Source organism: Pleurodeles waltl, chromosome 4_2 (assembly GCF_031143425.1).
Source record: "Pleurodeles waltl isolate 20211129_DDA chromosome 4_2, aPleWal1.hap1.20221129, whole genome shotgun sequence".
Classification (NCBI taxonomy): Eukaryota; Metazoa; Chordata; class Amphibia; order Caudata; family Salamandridae; genus Pleurodeles; species Pleurodeles waltl.
The window spans coordinates 286052051-286074392 of NC_090443.1; the positions used below are offsets into that span (position 1 = coordinate 286052051).

The 22342-nt window shown below is 44.8% G+C and overlaps 1 long non-coding RNA gene across 1 annotated transcript in view; it reads right to left on the minus strand.

Moving 5' to 3' along the window:
* Positions 1–21664, minus strand: part of LOC138292514 (uncharacterized) — a 138355-nt gene extending 116691 nt beyond the window's left edge. Inside the window, exon 1 of the long non-coding RNA XR_011202706.1 lies at positions 21533–21664. This is a non-coding gene — a long non-coding RNA (uncharacterized lncRNA). The remainder of the gene's footprint in view (positions 1–21532) is intronic.
* Positions 21665–22342: the final 678 nt, after the last annotated feature.

The following is a 22342-nucleotide window of genomic DNA, read 5'->3' on the forward strand; positions in this document are numbered from 1 at the left end:
ACAAGCATCCTGGGACCAGTTTCAGGGTATCACCCTTCATCAGCCAGGCTAGCTTGATTCCAGTGGCATAGTGAGCCCGGGACCCACATCAAGGCATACCCAGTGCATTTATGGCGACAAAAGCAAACAAACACAAAGGATGGACGGAATGTGGAACAATCAAACATTCACCCCTAGTCACAGATCTGGGTTTAATTCATCAATTCTTTTGCTCACCATGCCACCCCAGTTTGGACCCAGCCATATGCAAATCAGTCTTGACCCGTTTCCCCATGGGAACAGTCCAGCCCGAACTGCCAGTCCAGGTCCTCCTGGACCGGAAACAAGCATCCTGGGACCGGTTTCAAGGTATCACCCTTCAACAGCCAGGCAAGCTTGATTCCAGCAGCATAGTGAGCCCAGGACCCACGTCTGGGCTAACCCAGTGCACTTATGGTGACAAAAGCAAACAAACACAAATGATGGACGGAATGTGGAACCAATCAAACATTCACCTCCAGTCACAGATCTGGGTTTAATCCATCAGTTCTTTTGCAAATCAGTCCTGACCCTGTTCCCCATGGGAACAATCCAGCCCAAACTGCCAAGCTAGGTCTTCCCTGAATCAGAAACAAGCATCCTGGGACCGGTTTTAAGGTATCACCCTTCATCAGCCAAGCTAGATTGAATCCAGGAGCATAGTGGGCCTGTGACCCACGCCTGGGCATACCAGGCGCACTTATGGCAAGAAAAGCAAACAGACACAAATGATAGGTGGAATGTGGAACCAATCAAACATTCACCCCTAGTCACAGATCTGGGTTTAATCCATCAATGCTTTTGCTCACCATATCACCCCAGTTTGGACACCACCATATGCACATCAGTCCTGACCATGTTCCCCATGGGAACAGTCCAGCCCACAGTGCCAGGCCAGGTCCTCCCTGGACCAGAAACAAGCATTCTAGGACCAGTTTCAGGGTATCACCCTTCATCAGCCAGACTAGCTTGATTCCAGTGGTATAGTGCGCACGGGACCCACGTCTGGGCATACCCGGCACACTTATGTTGACAAAAGCAAACAAACAAATGATGGACAGAATGTGGAACCAATCAAACATTCACCCCAGTCACAGATCTGGGTTTAATCCATCAATTCTTTTGCTCACCATGCCACCCCAGTTTGGACCCAGCCATATGCAAATCAGTCTTGACCCTGTTCCCCATGGGAACAGTCCAGCCCGAACTGCCAGGCCAGGTCCTTCCTGGACCGGAAACAAGCATCCTAGGACCCGTTTCAGGGTATTACCCTTCATCAGCCAGGCTATCTTGACTCCAGTGCCATAGTGAGCCCAGGACCCATGTCTGAGCATACCCAGCGCACTTATGGCAACAAAAGCAAACAAACACAAATGATGGACGTTCGGGGTGGACTGTTCTTATGGGGAACAAGGTCAAGACTGATTTACATATGGGTGGGTTCAAACTGGAATGGCATGATAAGCAAAAAAAGATGGATTAAACCCAGAAAGCAAACAAACACAAAGGATGGACAGAAAGCAGAACCAATCAAACATTCACCCCAGTCGCAGATCTGGGTCTAATCCATCAATTCATTTGCTCACTATGCCACCCCAGTTTGGACCCAGCCATATACAAATCAGTCTTGACCCTGTTCCTCATGGGAACAGTCCAGCCTAAAGTGCCAGGCCAGGCCCTCCCTGGACTGGAAACAAGCATCCTAGGACCAGTTTCAGGGTATCACCTTTCATCAGCCAGGGTAGCTTGATTCCAGTGGCATAGTGAGCCCGGGACCCACGTCTTGCATATGGCTGAGTTCAAACTGTGATGGCATGGCAAGCAAAAAAACTGATTAAATAAACCCAGATCTGTGACTGGGGGTGAATGGTTGATTTGTTCTGCATTCCGTCCATCATCTGTTGTTTTTGCATTTGTGTATTTTGTATGGGAAATGTTTTTGTATGACTATTGAAATGTCTGTATTCTAAAACTATTCTATATGAATGGTTGGTTTTAACAACTGGAAATAATGGATTATTCATGGATGAGTCCGAGGGTTCAATTACACCGTGGTACTCCAATTGGTTGGGGATTTCCCTCACATGTGCTTTTGCATCATATTCTATTGGGTATTGAGGTTGAGTTTGGGGTTGGGATTTTATTGGTATTATGTGGTAGGGGGAATCTTTGTCCCATCCTATGTGATTGCAATATAATGCAGGTGCCTGTACCACTGCCCAATCAATGGCATGCATTTCAACAAGCTTTCTGGGAACAAGGGGCAGAAGGATTTTTCAATAACATCCTCTCCATAAGGGAGATTGCGGATTAATTCTGGCGGCCAATCTTTTTCAGCCAGCAAAATACCTTAAATAGAAACTATGCGGTCCCAAAAGATGGCATCTATCCTGTGTTCTGTGTCTCCTTCTAACTGAATAGTTACTTTGTACACCCTGTCGGGTGTGGAGACACTCATGCCCGCAGTCTCAACTTGTAAGAAGTCATCAGTTGCTTTCACCATCAGATGCTCTCGAAGATCCTGGCTAACTAATGTGACCTCTGCTGCACTGTTGAGCAGTGCCAGTGCCCACTTCCTCTTCTTCATAAAGCCCTCTTCTAGAGTGGCATGTCGGATCGTAGCTGCTCCACCTTTTTCTCTTTAAATCGGGGTTTTGTTGGGCAAGTTTCTCTTCTTTATTAATTGAAACTTCAGACGAGCGTTGTGAGTCCTTTCTTGGTTTCACGTACTCGGTTCGCTGCTCTGACTGCCCACTTCTCTCACTGCATTTTTCCAGTGAGTCCTGAAAGGCACAAGATTGGCGGGTATCAGTATATTGATAATCTATCAGGAGCTTTTATATTATCCCTGTTTCTAAGGTTATACCTATTTTGTGGGGTCTCCGCCTGCAGAGATTCTCCCTTTTCTTTTTTAGGTGTTTGTTGTTTTTCATCCCAGCATTTTTTTGGAAACTTCAGGTGCTTGCTTGGTAGTATCTTTATTAGATCTGCCTTGAAATTGTGGTTTAATCAGTCTGGCCCCAGACTATCTCAACCAATACTAGAATAGGTCTCTGTGATAATCTTTGGTAGCTCATGTTTTTGATCCTGTACAGCTTTGTACTTATAGTAAGGCCCGCGGGCCACCAGCGGCCAGGCAGACCTTCTGTGGCGGCCCGCGGACCTTTCCAAAACCTAGACTCTATGTCATACAGACACACATCAGCGTCCTGTTGGTCCATCGGTCGTGAGGTGGTGTCGGTTAATTGGTCGTGAGGCGGTATCAGTCCATTGGTCGTGAGAGAGAAATCTGATTCCTGGTCCTTGTTACTCATTGCACAGTAACAAACCCACCTGAGAGCTCTGCAATGGTCTACAGTCCAGTTACCAAGCTTTGCAAATGGCTCAAATCCATACAAAGTGGTCAACACAGGTCATTCCAGGCAGAATAGGAAGAAGAGTACTTGTTTGTTGAGTGGCCAAAAGAGAAAGCCACCTGTATGCTTTGCAAAGAGAAAGTAAATGTTACTAAGAGATATAACCTGGAACGGCACTACAAACCTCGACACAAAGGATATATTGAGAACTTCCCGTTGCACTTAAAACTGCGTTCAGCAAAAGTGGCTTTGTTAAAGCAATCGCTTCCTTCTCAGCAGAAGATCTTCCTTTGCCAAATGAAGGAATATGAGACTGTTACAGAAGCATAGTTCAAAATATGCTACTTGCTTGCCAAATATAAGAAGCCATTCACAGAGGCACAGATGGTGAAGAAATGTTTCCTTTCAGGAGATGACATTTTGTTTGAAAAATATAGCAACAAAGCCAGCATTTTAAAAGAAATCAGTGCATTACACCTATTGGATTCTAATTGTGCACGCAGAGGCAATGGGTGAAAATGTCCAGGAACAGGTGATCAAAGCAGTCAGAGAGTCACCGTTCTTCAGCATTGCCATGGATGAGTCCACAGATATAGGCGATGTGTCCCAGTTATTAGTTTGGGTGAGGTATTTGGACCAATTGTTTCACCCCAAAGAAGAGCTCCTATGCCTTCTACCACTGCAAGGGCACACAAGAGGAGAAGATATACTGAACAGCATCTGCAACTACTTTGAAACACATCACATACCACTGGACACTCTTGTCAGCATCACAACAGATGGGGCTCCTGCCATGGTAGGCCATGACAGAGTCTTTGTGTCTCTGCTTAAAAAAAGCTCACCGGACAGACTGTGAGAGACTACTACTGCATTATTCATCAGGAGGTTTTGTGTGCAAAATTAAAGCATGGAGGCCTGAATAACGTCCTAAAACTTGCAGTGAAAATTGTTAATTTTATTCGTGCCAAAGCCCTTAGCCATAGACTTTTCAAAGCTATGCTGCAGGATTCTGAAGCTGAATATACAGACCTCCTGATGCACACTGAAGTGTGATGGCTAAGCAAAGGGAAAGTTCTGGAGCAGTTCATTGCTTTGCTTCCTGAAATTGAACACTTTGTAAACAGTAGAGGTCAATCATTCCCAGAACTAAAGGATGTGAAATCGCTTTTATTACTCCATTTTCTTTCAGATCTATTTGCACACTTCAATGCTATCAATTTGATGCTGCAAGGCAAATAGCAGCTTGTGTGGTCCATGGTGAATGGTATTTACTCATCTGAAAGTAAGCTTGTGCTATTCAAAGAACAACTGGATGTTGCTGACTTCACCCACTTCCCAAAACTGTTGACTGTGACTCAGAGGTTTCCAAATGCACAAGAAATGCTGCCAACGCTAAACCTTGGTGTATATCTTGCAGCTGGTCGAATACCCCTGAATAGTGAACGCACATAGTGAGAAATCTATGTTTATCCTGAGGTCCTGTATGGAGAAAAACTGCTTCCAGCGCATTTATTTTTTTGAGCTAACCAAAACGTAATTTTCTCCCGCTTGGTGGGTACCTTACCCATGATCAAATGTACAGTTGCAGGGTTAATGCCTGGCATGACTTCATGTTGTTGCACTGGGGCAGCACATGTTGAGTTAGTATTTAATGTTTGAATAACAAACTGTACTAATAATCTGTATATTGTTGTGAGCTCTATACATAGGTGACGAACCTCAGCAACCGCTAAGGCTGCTGCATCAGGGTGTGGTGTGTATGTGGTCACTAAAGGCCAGGTCGGGCCATCGTTGCTTAGAGGACCTAAACTAACATGTAATATTGTGTGTGGTAGGGCGCCATCAAGCCTGTTATTATGGACTTGATAAGATAATGATATTTCTAAATATGCATAAGCTCTGTATTGTGCAGTTATGTTTGCAAGTGTGTAGTGGTGAAATGTATTTGTGTTCCCATCTACTGCTGGAAAAGTGATTCAAGAGTTAAACATTTCTGTCCTATGGGCTGGATAAGCCTCAACAACAAATGTGACTAGACCCACGTGGGCCGTTAGGTCATTTGCCAATAAATGTGCAGTAAGGGGAGGTTGCATATTTACTGCAATTGCTACCCGTTGTGGGTTCGCCATTTTAATGGTAGATGTATATTCAGAGATAAGAACACCAAGTGGGGATTGGTCCTTTTAAGAAAATCCTCAATACCACGGACATCTCTGTATATAGTATTGAGGTGTCTTTAGCCTTAAATGAGACAGAGATACTCAGGAGGATCCGAATATTAGTGCCTGACCAAACGTTGGCAGTGCCATTTCGCGTAGGTTCTCATTATGCTAATGAGGCTACTGGATTTGGGAGACAGGATCACATGGAATGTGGCTACCAAGTATGATTCCACACCACATGATGCCTGTCGGCCTAATCCGGGTTCTCCAGCTAACTAGCAGAACCTCATCTTTGGCCGAGATGATTGTGGCAACCGGGCGCATGACAAGAAAGACTCCTTAGGGGAATTGTGGTCGATCAGATCCCATCCCTTTCTCTCAGTTACCAAAAGTCTCATATAGGCAAAGACAACAGAGGCAGTATATAGTTCAATAAGGATTTATTCAAGTAACTGCCTCTTAGATAAAAAAGCATGTATTGCAATAACTAGGATGATAAAACACAATAAAAACAAGCAGGTGACTAACAGAGTAAAACACAAGAACAGTCCTACCATACTGTCACTAGGAGTGATATATATTTCTCCTACCTACACTATGTTTGAGCACAGGGTAATAAGCATAATCTGCCCTTCGGGTTTCCCCCTGGGGGTACATCATCCATCATACCTGGAGAAAGAAGCCTGTAGTCTAGAGAGACACCGTCCCTATGTGGATCAGGGGTCCGGTAGTCTAAACAAGTAGCTGTAGCGAAGTAATCAGCATACAGTCGTGGTCATCTGGCTGGAATCTCACTTTAACGTGTCTAGTACAAAGGGGTGTTTTTATAATAAAACAGCTGACATTCTAAGAAGTAGTCCCCACGTATGAATGTGTGTTTTCTGTGAATGTTGGAGACAAAGCAGAGCACATTTGTCAGTAACCCTATCTGAATGTGGCCTTGGAGAAAGCACAAAGTGAAATAAATGTCCTACTAAGAACGTGATGCTTTCTTAGGCGAAAGTACAATGAGATAAAGAAAATAAAACAGCACCACAAATGTGGCTATTGCTATAAAAATAAAGCATTGCTGAATAAAATGTAACTGGATTAAAATGCACAGCAGCAGGCCTAGTAAGCTAAAACAACGTGTCTAAAACATGGCTAAAATAGCTATATAACAGCACTACTGTTAGTTCTGATGACCATGAGAAACACACCCAACAGGAAAACTGGACTGTCTTCACATGAAATCCTCATGGGCAGAGCAATGAGGTTGCCAGCGGTTCCTGCCATTGCCCTGTGAACATAACAGATGATATGGTGTTGGACTACTGCAAGGGTCTAGCTGATGATGTCCGCTCTTTTTCGCATCCGGTGGAAACAACAACTGTGCTGCCGTCCCAAGATCAGAGTCACTACCTGAGATGTGGAGACTGGAATCTGATCTGAAAACACATGAGGAAGACTTGTTTGGAGCCCTGGTGGAAGGGTTCTCACCAAGTAGTATTAGTAACTGCTGTGAAGTGTGCAGGAGTTCCGAACTGGATACTTGTCAGTCATACTCGAAAAGTACCCTATCCTTTGGACCATTAAGAAGAGTTGTTGAGAGTACCAACAACATCCAAACAAACTCCAGGAACAGAGATGGAAACTGGAGAATCAGAAACAGACTCTGAGCAGTGGGGCTCCTCCGTTATGGCGGAGGAGCACCGACCCTCCGCCAGCAGCAAGCACTGAAAATGCTTTAACAATGAAAGGATAAGAAACTAGGGGCCAGATGTAGCAAAACTTGGTTTTGCGAGTCGGAAATTGCGACTCCGAGCGACTTGCAATTTCGGAGTCGCAAAACCATATGCAGAACGGTGTCTCAGACACCGTCTGCGAGTCGCTATGGGGTCGCAAAGACCCACCTCATTAATATTAATGAGGTGGGTCGCAAATTGCGGCCCCATAGCGACTATGGGCACTCACTAACATGGAGGCCTGCTGTAGTCAGCAGACCTCCATGTCCGTGACTGCTTGTCAATAAAGAATTTTTTTTTTTTTAAGTGTAGCCCGTTTTCCTTAAAGGAAAACGAGCTGCACTTTGAAAAAAATCCGAAACCTTTTGTTTCGGAATTTTTTCAGGGCAGGTAGTGGTCCAACGGACCACTACCTGCCCTGAAAAAATATTTTGGGGTCCATTCACAAAGGGGAAGGGGTCCCATGGGGACCCCTTCCAATTTGCGAGTGGGTTACCATCCACTTCAAGTGGATGGTAACTGCGACTCCATTGGAATTGCATCCCACTGCGAGTCGCAAATAGGAAGGGAACACCCCTTCCTATTTGCGAGTCGGAAATGCATTTTGCGAGTCGGGTCCGACTCGCAAAATGCATTTCTGCATAGGAAACTCCGGTTTGCGACTCGCAAACGCCAATTTTTGCCGTTTGCGAGTCGCAAACTGTTTCCTACATCTGGCCCTAGCTTTCTTATCCTTTCATTGTTAAAGGGGCGGGCCACAGTGGTGATGAGCACTGAGGGGAGTGCACTGTGCACTCACCTCAGAGACCATGTCTGTTTGGCCAGCTGTCTTGGGCTGGTCAAACACACATGCGCAGTGTGCTCTATCCAGCCTGGTACTGAGTTGCCGGGCTGGATAGAGCAGGCACAGCCTCCCAGTCTGCCTGGGAATGCCCTGGCTGGGCGCTCCCAGCCAATCCTGAAGCTGCTCTAAGCAGTCTCAGGATTGGCCGAGGGGCAGGCTGGGATCCTGTGCCTGCAGCCTTAGGAGATGGAGGTGCTGCGGTGCAGGATCGGAGGGATGTTTTAAAAAAAAAAAAGTATTTTACTGTATTAATCTCCCAAACGGCCGTCCCACCCCCTGTAGCCCCCACGAGCCGCAACTGACTCTGAGCAGACAGAGGAAAATCCAGACACTCCTGTGAGAGACAAAACAGAGGACTTACAGGAAAGTGACATTGCACAAGCCTCAACTGAGGCCGCAGGAGAGTCTAATCAGAGGAGAGCTCTCCCAGAAGCAGACGATCTCGAATAGCAGACAGAGCAACCCACAGACCCGATGGAGTGAGCTGAGTCAGATCAAAGTCAAACAGATCTGACTCCTGCAGGTACTTCAAGTCAAAATCCTGCAGAACAAGGAAAAGCTAAAAATCCAGCCCTGAAATGAACACTGACCAAGGGAACATTGAAAGAAGATAAGTGGCCAAAGTCACAAGCTTAGAGAAAAGAATCAATCACAGTGTCAACAATTGAAGAAGTAGACACCACAAGAAAAGAAGACTTGAATGATGGAGTATTAAGTGGAGATCAAAGACTGAAAACAAAACAAATTGCAAATCAAAGATACGCAGGGTCTGCATGGGCATACGCAACAACTAGTGATTGGCAGAGTGAATTTATGTCATTTTGTTTTGATCGTGAAATTCCAGGTCAATACTTTGGCATGTGAAGTTGGTTCATGAACTGTTCTTTGAGAGAGATTCTGTGAAACTGAAGAAAAGAAAGAGACATTAAAATCACCTTGAAAAGACTTTGAAATAAACTGATTTGACAAGCTGCTAAACCGATTTTTGAGAAGTTACTGATTTTTGACAGACATTCTGAAAAAGAGACTGAAAGCTGTAAATAATAGCAAAGAAGATTTTTGTTCTGCTGCAAGGTTGGAATTTTTCCTCTCCTACTTTCTGATTCTTTACAGTTCATGAGTAACCACAACAAGCAGGTTAGAAACAATAGGTGCTGTAAATAGGTAGGTATTGGCTTAGCAATCGTGTGTGCGATAGTATGTTTGCTATTGATTGTGGGTATGAGCTTTCTTACTAAAGCTGAAACTAATCACATCTCTTCTGTAGAAATCACTACACTTACAGAATTAGACACGTTTAGGCAGGATGAGAAATATTTGCACCTAGATAACTCACACGGAGATCTTTCTTCTAATGTGTTCTATTGCTTGTTGTATGAATATGTTGAGACAATGAATGTGAGAGAATGTTATGTTTGCATGCAAATTCCTTCCTCAGTAGAAGAAGAAATAACTTATCTCAGCTTGCCACTAACATATGGAATTTGTTGCAGTCTTTTATTAACAAGGTTATACAACAAGAATACATACAGTATTTTTACTCCAATCATGATTTAGGGGGTCATTATTAAAATGGAGTGAAGTAGTGCCAACAGGCTGGCGGTACTTTTCCCCATATTAAGACATTGGCAGTTTGGCTCAAGCCAAACCACCAATGTACCACACCGTCTGCCATGGCAGTAACAGCCGTCTGGCTGGAGACTTCAGTCTCCAGCCCGGTGGCCATCACTAGCCCACCTGCGGGATTATGACCCCACCTACCACCATGGTTTTCGTGGCAACTGTATGGCCACGAAAACCATGGCGGTAGGCACTACCAGTGACAGGGAATCCCTTCCCTGTCACTGATAGGGGTCTTCCCCATACCCCCTCCCCAACCCCTGGTTTCCCCCTACACCCCTCTCCCTCTCCAGACCCCCCTTCATTCATGCACCTTCATTCACACATGCACACACGCATTCACACACTCATTCTGACAATCAAGCACGCATGCAGACATCCATTCAAACACACATCCACACACACTTACATACGTACAGGCACACATGCATATACACAACACAACATACACGCACCACCAAATCCATACAGGCACACACACACAACACGCAACACACACTCGCATTCACACACACACACAGACATACACCCCCACACACACAAACACAACACCCCCCACCCCACTCCCCTGTCAGAGCATTCGACTTACCTTTGGTGAGGGGGTCCTACGGCAGGAGACAGGACGGGGCGCTACCGCCAGCAGCAGTGTCTGCGAGCAGAACACCGCCAGGCCGTATCATGTGCCATTGTACGGTCTGCGGCAGTCTACTGGCGTGGCGCCACCTTACCGCCATCCGCCGGCATGGCCACAGCTGGATTTCCACCATCCTTCTGGCAGAAATCTGGCTGTGGTCATAATCCGGCTGATGGCTGGTAGCCGTGGCGACGGTCTTTTGGCGGCCGTCGCCACGGTGGTAGGTGGTATATACCGACAATGATTAAAATGAGGCCCTTAGTGCTTTCCTTTGTTACTATAATCAAATACTTGAGTAGTTTGGCTAGGGAAAATAATATAGAATTGGTGATAGGTTTCGTTGAACCTACATTAACCTTTGGCACAGCTTACGCACACAGGAATACCCTCACATGTTTGCTTTCACCAGTAGAAAAGAGTTTTCTAGATCAGACTGAAGACAGGAGAAAGGTGTCCAAAAGAGAAAATAGATAAAGGGTTAGTGAAAAGAACTTTTAGAAATGACCATGCTTTTAACTAAACAAAAACACAAGGAAAGTTAGCTTTAGGTGTGTAACATGTAGGAAAGCTTTGTATATACAGGCTACAATCCAGAACAGACACCTTGTTTGTGGAAACAAGTGAATGTAGACAAGTGTCTCTTTTCCAGAGTAAATGGACTTTTATGCTAAATGGATAGGACTCAGCGATTCCTGGGGTTTATTACATATGTGGATAAAATGCCTTTTAACGTCCTCCAAGAGGATGGTATGGTACATGTTATTTGGGAATTGTGTTCCCAAAGATTTATCAACTTGAAAACCTAAACGAGACACCTAAATTGAATGAATTACACTTTGCTAGACCAAAGAGAGAATCTTATTCTGGCATATTTGGAGATATATTTGGAGCAATGATTCCCTCAATGGGAGTAATTCTAAATTCTTTGAAGATTTGAAAGTTATCTACTATTGTGGATAACATGCTGACTAGTTTTCAGGAGCCATGGTTTAATGGACACCGAAATGGCTGCAGTACGTTCTATGACTCTTCAGAACCGCTTTGCGTTAGACATTCTTTTAGCAAAAGAGGGGGGTGTCTGCAAAATGCTGAATTTGCACCACTGTTGCACATATATTCCTGATGATAGTAGAGAAATCAAACACTTCATTAACAATTTGACTAACGTTAACCTAAAAGTTCTAAAAGAAACTGGAGTTTGGAAAAAAGTTGGCAAAGGTTTTGCTTCTGTGGGAAATTGGCTGGGCAACCTAGGGAAAGGTATAATTGTGAAAATATTACAGCTAATATTGATTATTATAATTTGTATAATTTGCTTATGGGCCGCTCATAAATTGTACACTACTGTATAATTAAAAGATAGAAAATGAAAAATGATCAGAGGAGGGAAAAAATTAAATCAGAAATGATGAGAAGCAGATATTTTGATGAACATTGGAGAAAGAAAAGAATTGTAAAAAATTATAATGAAACAAAATTTTAGATTAACAAAGAATGTGTTAAGTGATGTAAGGTCTCATGACGCATTTAGTAATCAGAGGAGGGATTGTGAGAGCTGAATTCATTACTAATAAATCTGCATTGATTAATAGCTAAGAATGTACATGAATTATGCTAACGTAGAGAAATCGAGGGGGTGATTCTAACTTTGGCGGGCGGCGGAGGCCGCCCGCCAAAGTTCCGCCGGCAGAATACCGATACGCGGTCAGAAGACCGCCGTGGTAATTCTGAGTTTCCCGCTGGGCTGGCGGGCGACCGCCAGAAGGCTGCCCGCCAGCCCAGCGGGAAACCCCTTCCCACGAGGATGCCGACAACGAATGGAGCCGGCGGAGTGCAAAGGGTGCGACGGGTGCAGTTGCACCCGTCGCGATTTTCAGTGTCTGCTATGAAGACACTGAAAATCTTGGTGGGGCCCCCAGGGGCCCCACGACACCTGTTACCGCCAGCCAGGTTGCGGTTTGGCTGGCGGTAAGGGGGTCGGAATCCCCATGGCGGCGCTGCCTGCAGCGCCGCCATGGAGGATTCCTCAGGGCAGCGGGACCCGCCCGTTTTCCATTTCTGACCGCGGCGGAATGCCCTGGGATGCACCGCCAGCCTGTTGGCGGTGCATCCGCGGTCGTTGGCCCTGGCGGTAGTCTACCGCCAGGGTCAGAATGACCCCCCGAGTGTCTTGGAAAATGTGCCCACCTAAGTGGTCACCATTACATGTACGACATTAATAAAGAATTGATATTATTCATTTAAATAATGGGTAGATGTAGAATGAAATGTATTAGTGGACCATACTAATGTATTCATGAAATGCATTTCCTTAAATATACTAGGCATAGAGTAATTATGAAATTATGGGCTTGGTCGACCAGTCCTCATGTTGAGCTTCATTACATAAATAAATGTTTGTAAATGTTTTCTCGAAAGCAAAAGAATTAACACTTATGCATTGTTCACACAGTGCTGACCAAATAGATTTGTAAAGTTGCAATGTTAAACTAGTTGATGTCCTAAACTTTCTTGTGAGAACTGTCTGCTGTAATGTATTGTACTACATATGGATACAAATGTATCTTTGGTGCGAAGCAAAGTTCCCTAGGACTGGACAATGGCTTCACTGACTGGAATTATGATTGTAACTAAAAAGTTACTCAACGAAACTGATGATGGGAACGCGAGAAGAGGTGCCAATCATCGACGTGGGAAAGACTGTCTAGTTAGATCATAGATTTGGGAATTCATGTTTATTGGTTCTACTGTGAACACACAATATTCTGACCAATGGCGACGTGGTAAAATACTTTATGGCTTTTTGGTTTACCCCAATTACACTTAATAGAAGAGTTGGTAGTTCTTGTCCTGTTCGAGGAGCAGAGCAGTTCCTGATGTCTTCTCCTCCTAGCTTTAGCCTCAACTCGTAATTGTGTTTAATGCAATTGATGCTGTGTCCTTAGCTTGATGCCCTTTCTAATTTGGTTCAGTAAACTTAGAGCCCAGTAGTGGCTGAGCCAATCCTTTTCACTGTCTCTTGCCACCGCTGACCAGACGGATGTCCAACTGACTAAGAAATCACAGCTGCTGATCCATTTAGGAGAGGTATAACAAAATGCTATTGTCTTTGTTATAGATTTTTGTTCTTTCTTTTAGGCACCAACCGCTATTTTGTTAGAGCCCTAATAAGATGTTTTCCAAATTAACTTTTGACTAAATTACTTTTGCATGAGGTCCAAACATACCATTCTAATTGGAGGGTTAGTTACTGTGCCATGTGCTGACAAATGTTATTAACAAATAATTGATTTTATTCATCTGTCGAATCTAGATGTATGCCATCTCTGTAGTTGTTATTGTTGTTATTAATTTGTATGGTAACTCTTAAATGTTTAATGATAAATGCTTTGGTTAAATTGAGATTCTTGCGCTGCTTTTGTCAGCCTGTGTTGTTTCTATGTGCATATCAGTTGGTCTTAAGATTAAATTACATTATATTAGTATTGTGCTAGGGAAATAAACTTTCTAACTTCACTAAAAGGTGTGGTTATTCGTGGCCACATGGGTCATAGTGCTTAAAGATTACTGACTCAAAGTTTCTGATGTTTGATTTCATAAACAGGTTATATTGTTGCTGTTTAGGTCATAAGCAAAAATTGTGCCCATCGTGGATCACTCTTAGCATGAGTCAAAAGGTCCATCAAACCTCTAACACTTCCCCTTATAAATAAATTACCAAAGACCAAATAAGGCCAGACGCGCTCACACAATTTATCGCTCAGTTTTCTTATTCTTGAAATGGGACACAACATGGCCTCATTTGGAGTCTGATTTGTGAATGCTTATTGGTCTCACTTTGGATAGATGCACAACTGATTGAACTTGAACTGCTCACTGCTTTGAATCCTGCCTTGAGAAATCTCATTGGCTGATTCACAGAAGCGAAACGCATGGCAGTTCTAAAACTGGCTGTTAAAGCTATTTTGAATGAAGAAACATTGCACACCAAACTAGACCATGACAATTTCTTGAGGCTATAACGAGTGGAGGATTGCTTCACCCTTTTATATGGCTTTCACTTGTACTGAATGTTTGCTCCCAATGTAATGCTTGCATTACTCCAAGTTTTAGATATTTTGGCTACCTGATTTATGTTGGGAGCTTCCACTTATTTCAAGGTAGATTATTTCATAAGGTATACAGTGTGGGCAAATCAACATGAATCCAGCCCTTTTGTTGACATTTCTTTTACTGATATTTTGACTGGATAGAAATATTTTTAAAGGATTAGTAAAGTGGCTACTATGTCTGAATAAGGAAAAGGTGACATACAGAATTCCAATAGGGTTTTCAAAAAACATTAACCATGATTAGGAAGTGCTCTGCACCTTCTTTTAATGAGATCTGAGGGGTAAAAACTGGCAATGTCAAAAGGTCTGGTTTCTAACTGAAAATGTCTCTTCAGTCACTGATGAATTTCATCAGTCTATGCTCCACTGACTCATTCTTGCATTCGCTCAGTTATCCTCCCGCAATAAAACAGACCCACAAACACCACAAGCACAGAAAATAAGTTAAAAGTACAAAAGTACAAAAAAAGAAAACATGCCACCTAAACTTGGCAGGCGTTCGCTTGTAATACAAAAATTTAATTGAACATAGAAGCAGGTGTTTGTCTTGGATGGTATTGTAAATAGTGTACTATTGTTTTAAAGTTCCAACATAGTTGCCATGCTTAGAAGCAACTTGTTTGCCATCTTAAGTAGTAAAAACAATGATCCATTGTATGCAACACTATTCCAATACTGGTGATTAGTAAACATTGAGCTGGGCAGCCATCTACAAAGGCTCAAGTGTAAAAGTATTGTGTATCACTATTAAACCGACACAGTGTTGCCAAAATAATGCATCTAAACATGATGGCCATCTTGAAATGGCAAATTAATGATACCCTGGGAACAACACAATTCAATGATGGCTGTCCACTTTACAAATAGTGATCGCATAGAATGCACCATACAGCAAATGAAATGAGCTGCAAGCAAGCATCTTGGTTGGAATGCCTGGGAGCTGAAGGCCGCTCTTAAAACAAGAAGGGAAGAAATGAAAAGGGACCAATAAAGACAGAAAGAAATGAAAATTGACCTACCAAAAGAAAAATGGTCACCAGCCCAGATAGTATGGAACACCCTTTTTCAGATAAATGTATACATGTGATCAGAGTAAGTCTGTTACTCGCAGGTCAATTGACCCAATGGCTTAGAATTTGAATGGCCCTCAAATAGAAGATGGCTGCCTGCAAGACCCTCTATGTATGTATTTGTATGTAGAGCTTCATTTGTTTTACATTACAAGGGCCTGGCAGGCAATCACATCGGCCAGGGTCTCCTAAGAGGATCGAGCAAGGGTTATCACAGCACAAATCTTTTACACCAGTGTTTCTTCTACACCCCTGGGTTATTAAAGGAAATAACCAACCAAAATGTTAGGTTATTATAGTAATCTGTGAGATTCCATGTAATAAAATGTCTGTCTACAGGCATTACCACAGTGTAATAACAATCCACACATACAGGCCTATTAACTTAAAATATTATTTTCGCAATAAGTTGTTTCCTTGACATAATTCTAGTAACTCTTTGTCTGCAGACATAGTTATTGTGCGCCTGTCAAATACCTTTACAAATTATTTTGCAAAATGACGGCAATTATACAAAAGGGGACTGTCTAATGGGACTAATGGCAGTGCCCCATTCCGATATGATATAAGGAATGCAATTCTAGATTGTGCGTCCGGAAAGGCACTGGGACGACACGTAAAATGTAGTTCCACTTGTGTGAGAAAAACTTGAACCTTATTGGGGTCCCCAGAAAATCTTTCTGGTACAGCTAGAGGAATCTGTGTCGGCACGTTCACAGCTATGTTAGTAGGTGTGGAAAGCATAGGATGAGACTCAGCTTCAGAACCATCCACCTTACTCTGTAACTGGGTTACTTTGTTAACTAAATCGGCTGTAAAAATTTTTGAGTCTGTCAAATCCCTTTGCATTTGAGTGACTACTTGCATAAGGGAGTCTAAGGTGGCCATTTTGCGCAGCTCACGTACAGACCAAGAGGAAAGTATAAACTTGTGGGCTCACTATTCTGTTGCAGTGCCCTTTCCTCTGGATCTGCACGCTGCCGAACAAAAGACCCACCTCCCGGCATCACCAACTAAGAAAGCTATTATAGCACAAAGTTATGATGAAGCCAGGCGGGGGGAAGGGAATTAGGGTAGGTAACTGCAGGGAGAGAGATCTGAAAAGAAACGGTTAGAACAAATATGCATATACTCATTCATAACAGTATAACTCACCAATAGACTCTTAAATAAAGGCGTCTCTGTGATATCAGCTTGAGACCCTTTGTGAATTGGGCGTAGCCCCTTCTTTGAATCATGGAACAATAACAAACTGCAACTTATACATGAAGCACTTTGTTCATTATGCCAGAGAGCGCTTTTACTTGCTTTGTCTGAAGTGCTACGCTCGTTATGCTAAGGGGCGCTTTACTCATGTGGCCTGAAGCGTTTTGATCCTTGTGCCAAAAACGCTTTACTCATGTGCCTGAAACGCTTTGATTGTCGTGCCAAGGGCGCTTTACTCATGTGCCTTGAAGCGCTCTGCTCGTTGTGCTAAGGGGGCGCTTTACTCGTGTGGACTAAAGCGTTTTGATCCTCGTGCCAAGACCGCTTTACTCATGTGGCCTGATACGCTTTGATTGTCGTGCCAAGGGTGCTTTACTCATATGGACTGAAACGCTTTTGATTATCGCGCCAAGGGTGCTTTACTCATGTGGACTGAAACGCTTTTGATTATCGTGCCAAGGGCGTTTAACACTTGTGGCCTTAAGCACTTTGCTTGTGGTGCTAAGGGGGGCTTTACTCCTGTGATCCGAAGCGCTTTGATCGTCGCGCCAAGGCCGCTTTACTCTTAGAACTGAAAACGCTTTGCTTGTTGTGCTAAGGGGCGCTTTACTGTTGGAAGTAACAACTCCCTTCAAGATTGGGCTCATCAAGACCTTCCCGCTACGAGTACGACCTACTCGTATCTGAATTCACCATGGAAACAAGGGTACTCCAAGTTGCTGTCCATCTGCCATGCAGGAAATCTGCTCTTCTTCAGAGGAACCCCCACGAGGTCTGACTACATCGAAGTCTTCAAAATAGTGTGCAATGTGCTTGGGTGTGGCTGGACTTTATAGGCCTGCCACACCCCAAGATGGCCGCTGCCTCTAAAAACCTGGGAATTGTAGTCCCTTCATAGAATGGCACTGATAAGTGCATCTTGTCCACTAATGTTCTGACCCTGCAGCTACATGAGCTTTACCACAGGGCAGGCGACGCTGATGGCCACTTTTAGAACAGAAGGGGATGACAAGTAGTGCGCATGAAGCGCCGCAAATACGCGCAGCAGAGTTTTGGGCGGGACCTGGACTGCGCACACCCTTATTCCTGACACATGGTTCCAAAAGGACCTTGAGCTGTGCCAGACATCTGGCTCGAGCCTTCAGTGGCTTGCCCACCTCCACCGAGCCCTTGCTGGAGGCAGCCCTGGCTTTTCAGAAGCAGGCCTCTATTGGCGCAGACCTACCTCTTCATGAGGAAATGCCCAAAGAGACAAATGGCCAGTCCGCACCGCTACGACATACAGAAGTCAGCCTGTGTCTCATCTAGACAGAAGTTCCAGTTTCAGAGCAGGCCAACAGAAAGGCAGGCATTAGTGCGTATCTGCTTTCTCCATGCATCCATGTTGGTATTGGCACAGTCTATGTCCAAGGCGGTCAACCAGAAACTCAGGGTAAAGAGGAGGAATGTGCACAAGAATTGCTTTAGATGGATGGGATGTGGAAAACTTTAACAAAACGTATATGTGTGTTGACAACAGCCTTCCTGCACTGCAGGATCATTAAAGAATGCAAAACAAACAGACCTTCACTGACTGATGTTATCATATTATATGATCCGCTGTCTGGGAACATAGAAGAAATGATGACAAATGTCAGAGCACACGTTCTTGTGAAGCTGTTTTATAAGCTTAGGGGTGTATCTACCAATGATGCAGCAGCTGCAGTGACACTGAGACCTGGGGCGGTTATGGTCCATCTGCTCCTCATTTGCTGTGTGTGGATTCTGAGTGTGATTATGTATTTTAGTCTGTGGATGATGTGCACAGTAATATACTGTAGGAAGCAACATGCATTATACTAAGCATATAATGACAGTGCATGCCTCACTGGATGAGCAGCCATGAGGGAATCGTAAATACCCGCAATCACCTGCATGTGGAGCGGCAGTTCTGTTCAGAAGAAGGTCTGCTGGCTGCTCAAGAGTCCAGCTGTCCAAACACTCCTGACTTTTTGGTTTCCTGGGGAAAGAATACAACATTTTCCCTTCACCCAGGCATGGTACTCTAAAGGAGGTTGTCCAACTGAGAGGATCCCATTCACCTATAATCTGCTTCCGCAGAGTACAAAAGAAATGTGTCTGTGTGCAAAATTATGTTTTCTTCTCCTTCCATCTATACCTTCATATCTGCTCTTCTCCTTCGCTGGTATGTAGTGCCTCAACTAGCCATCTCTGCCTGGTGTCAGTGCTCTTATACTGATTTCATTTTTTCTGATTGTCCTCTTTCAAACTATGTGCCGGGGTCCTGTAATCAGTTTTGTCCCAGATAAATGGAGTTGGCACGGCAATCAAAGGAGGTCCGTTTATGCCTAGAGGAAAGGGAGTAGACAGCCAATTAAAATACCCTTCAACTCTACAAGCAATGTATAGACACAGAATGTATCCTTTGTGTCGTGGAGCACACATGTTTTGAAGTAGATATGATGTAATTTAGGGATTGTAGGCCACCTCCAAAAGCCACCAATTGGGCCTGCAGCGGCCCACCTGAATGCACCTTTAGCTCATCCAAATAAAAATGTCTGGTGCCAGGCCTGATTAGCAGGGAGTTAGCAGAACAGGATGCAGAAAGCCCAAAGAGAACGCATCAATCCCTATTCGCGCTCAGTAAATCTCAATGTATACAATAGTAGTTAGTTCAGACTGTTATGGTGTGCAACTCCACTACGGCCTATGCTGCAAGGAAAGGCCAGAGGGGCAAGAGAACACCCCAACAATACAACAACAATTAGGGGGTGCACCACTCCAAAACACTCAATGAAACATGATGAGTATAAGAAAGTCCAATGCTATTAAGCAAATAATGGCGCGAAGCTTCTATTGGTTTCTTCCCGAAGGTTTTAATTGGTAAAGGAAGCTTGTTACAACACGAATTTCATGAAAAGGAGCAGCCAACGCGTTTCGCCCTATACAAATGGGCTTTTTCAGGGCTGCAAAGTAACATATAATGGTAAGGTGATATAATGACATACGTGAAGTAACAAAGAAAACAAGACATATTGACATACAAAGTGTTACTTTACATACATACAATAAACAACGAATTTACTTAGTAAAGGTACAACAATATTTCCAAAAAAGCAAGAAATGTGTAAACACAGTCATAGTCTAGACCAATGACAAGTCAAGTGTAATTAACAGAACCACCAAGGAAAAATAATCAAAAATCAAAAATAAAAGTCAGAAATAAGATTGCACCGTGAAAACGTGCACAGGAACATAATAAAGTGAATTCCTTATAGAAAGCCAGTGCGCAAACTGAAGATGGAAAATTTGAGAGATAGGTTTTGGAGTGGTGCACCCCCTAATTGTTGTCTGATTAGCAGGGAGGTTGCTGCAGGTCAGGGCTGAGGTACATTGGCAGAGCCTGTCAGTCGGTCTCAGTAAAGGATTAGCAGGGAGCCTGCAGGAGGTCAAGGCTGAGGTGGATTAAAAGAGCTTCCGGTTGGTCACAGTACAGAATTAGCAGGGAGAACTGCAGGTGTCCATGGCTGAGGTTCAGTGGAGGCTTTGGTGGGTCAAAGTACAGAATTAGCAGGGAGCGCTGCTGCAGGTCATGCCTGAGGCGCATTGGCAGAGCTGTGTGCTGGTTTCATTACGTGTATTGGGGGAGCTGTTGGCTGTGTGAGGAGCAGAAGCTGTGGGAGCGCGCGTGGGGAAGGGGGCAAAATGTTGAACGATTATACATTGAAGTTTATAATTATCAGCCTCTTGGATCCTGCCTGTCGCAGAAGAAAGGGTCTGAAACCCATTATTAAGCAGACTGTTTCAGAGGCTGACACCAGCCCCCTCTGTGCAGTAAACACAGGCTCGAGAGCAGAAAGTGTGTCAGCGCCTGGGCTTACAGTGAGTCCGGGTCTGCGTCAGGCTCGTGCTCGGTTTCAGTGCCGCGCACAGCTCTGCTGGGGTTCCTCAGTCCTGACACAAAGCACCTCCTGGGATTCTGGTAGTGGGACCTGCACGGTGCTGCCAGTGTGTCTCCCCAAACAATTATATTTTAGTAGCGCGTTATGCCGCACTTCTAAGCACCGCTGTGTAAAAAATGTTATAATTGACCAGTCTATGGCACCCTGGCTTTTAGCATCTTTAAAGTTCCTTAGTGGACCCACGCAGCTTTGCCAGCAACCTCTTCTATTCTGCTACAGGGGCTTACGCCCATCTCTTCTATTTCGCCTCAGTTCTACCTGGGACTACGCGTTCCTTTAACACCCCCGCCCCGCTGAAGCACCGCAACCCTTACCTGAAGCATCACTCCGTTTACCTGTTGTGCGGCCCAACACAGCTCTATTAATGCACCACCATTCTGCAGTGCACCCCAGGTTATTCAGACATGAGGAACACGCACATCATCCCTGGCCTTCTGCTACCTCTGCCGTTCCGGCTCTGGGACCCACTCCTAGCCAATCATTCCCGGCCTGCAGCACTGGCATCCAGGCCCTGCTACACCTATGCACCTCAACCTAGGCCTGAGGCGCCCTGTTGTTAGCAAGGGACCAGAGCAAGCCCGTGCAGCCTCTGCGATGCAGATTCCCCCCCCGGAGCCCCCTTTCAACCCAAGACCTATCAATATCTCTGAATTATGGCAGCTTGAGGTGCCCCTCCGTGCCTTCTGGGGGGGAGGGGGTCATTTTGCGTTTACACCACTTTAGTACTGAGATCCACGCACTGCTCTGCCAAATCACCCCAGCCCTGGCCTTCAGCAACCCCTGTGTGTCAGCACCGGGACCCCCTGATTGCTCAGCCAATGTACCTCAATTCAGTCCTTCAGTGCCCTTCGTGTATCAGTCCTGAGTCCCACGCAATATTCTGGCCGCGCACCTCAACCAGACCAGCAGCACCACTGTTTATACCAGCACGAGTCTGACATTTCTGTAGCACAACACCCCACCTCTTGAAAACAAGACTCGGAGGAGAAAGTTAACTGCCCCTCCCTGCCGCAGCTGCTGCAGGCCTCATCACCCCCCTCCCCACTCTCGGAGAACACGTCACTCCTAATAACAGTGATTAGTCCTCGGGGGGGGGGGGGGGGGGGGTGACTCTGCAACTGCAGGTGCAGCCCCAGAAACTGCAGCTCAAGCGGAAGAGACGTGAAATCACCCAACACCCCCTTCGTGGAGAGGAGAGACTGCCGTCAGGGGAGGGAGGGCGCAGAGACCCAGCGAGGGTGAGGCAGCGGAAGCTCCTTAGTCACCAGCAACCGGGCCCGACATAGAAGAGGGTTCAAGTGCCTCTTAGAGAGGGACCAGAGCCGGCCCTTACTAAAATAGTGCCTTGGGTGGAGGGAATTTGCCCCCCTTGCTGATGCTAGTGAATAAATAGAAGCAACATGGGCCCCCTTTGTGTTCACAGGTTGAGCAGTGAATTATTCCTCAACACAAATATTTTCAGACTTCCCCCAGAGCACCTAAATCCCCCATAGTTTAGCTGTCTCATACTGATGAGGGTGGTTTTGGTGTGTGCCAGCAGGGGGGAAGAGGGTGAAGGGAGGTTCAGTAAGGGAGTTAAATGGGGTGTTAAACACCGCTTACAGAATGATAACGAAGGACAGCGTTCAGCTCGG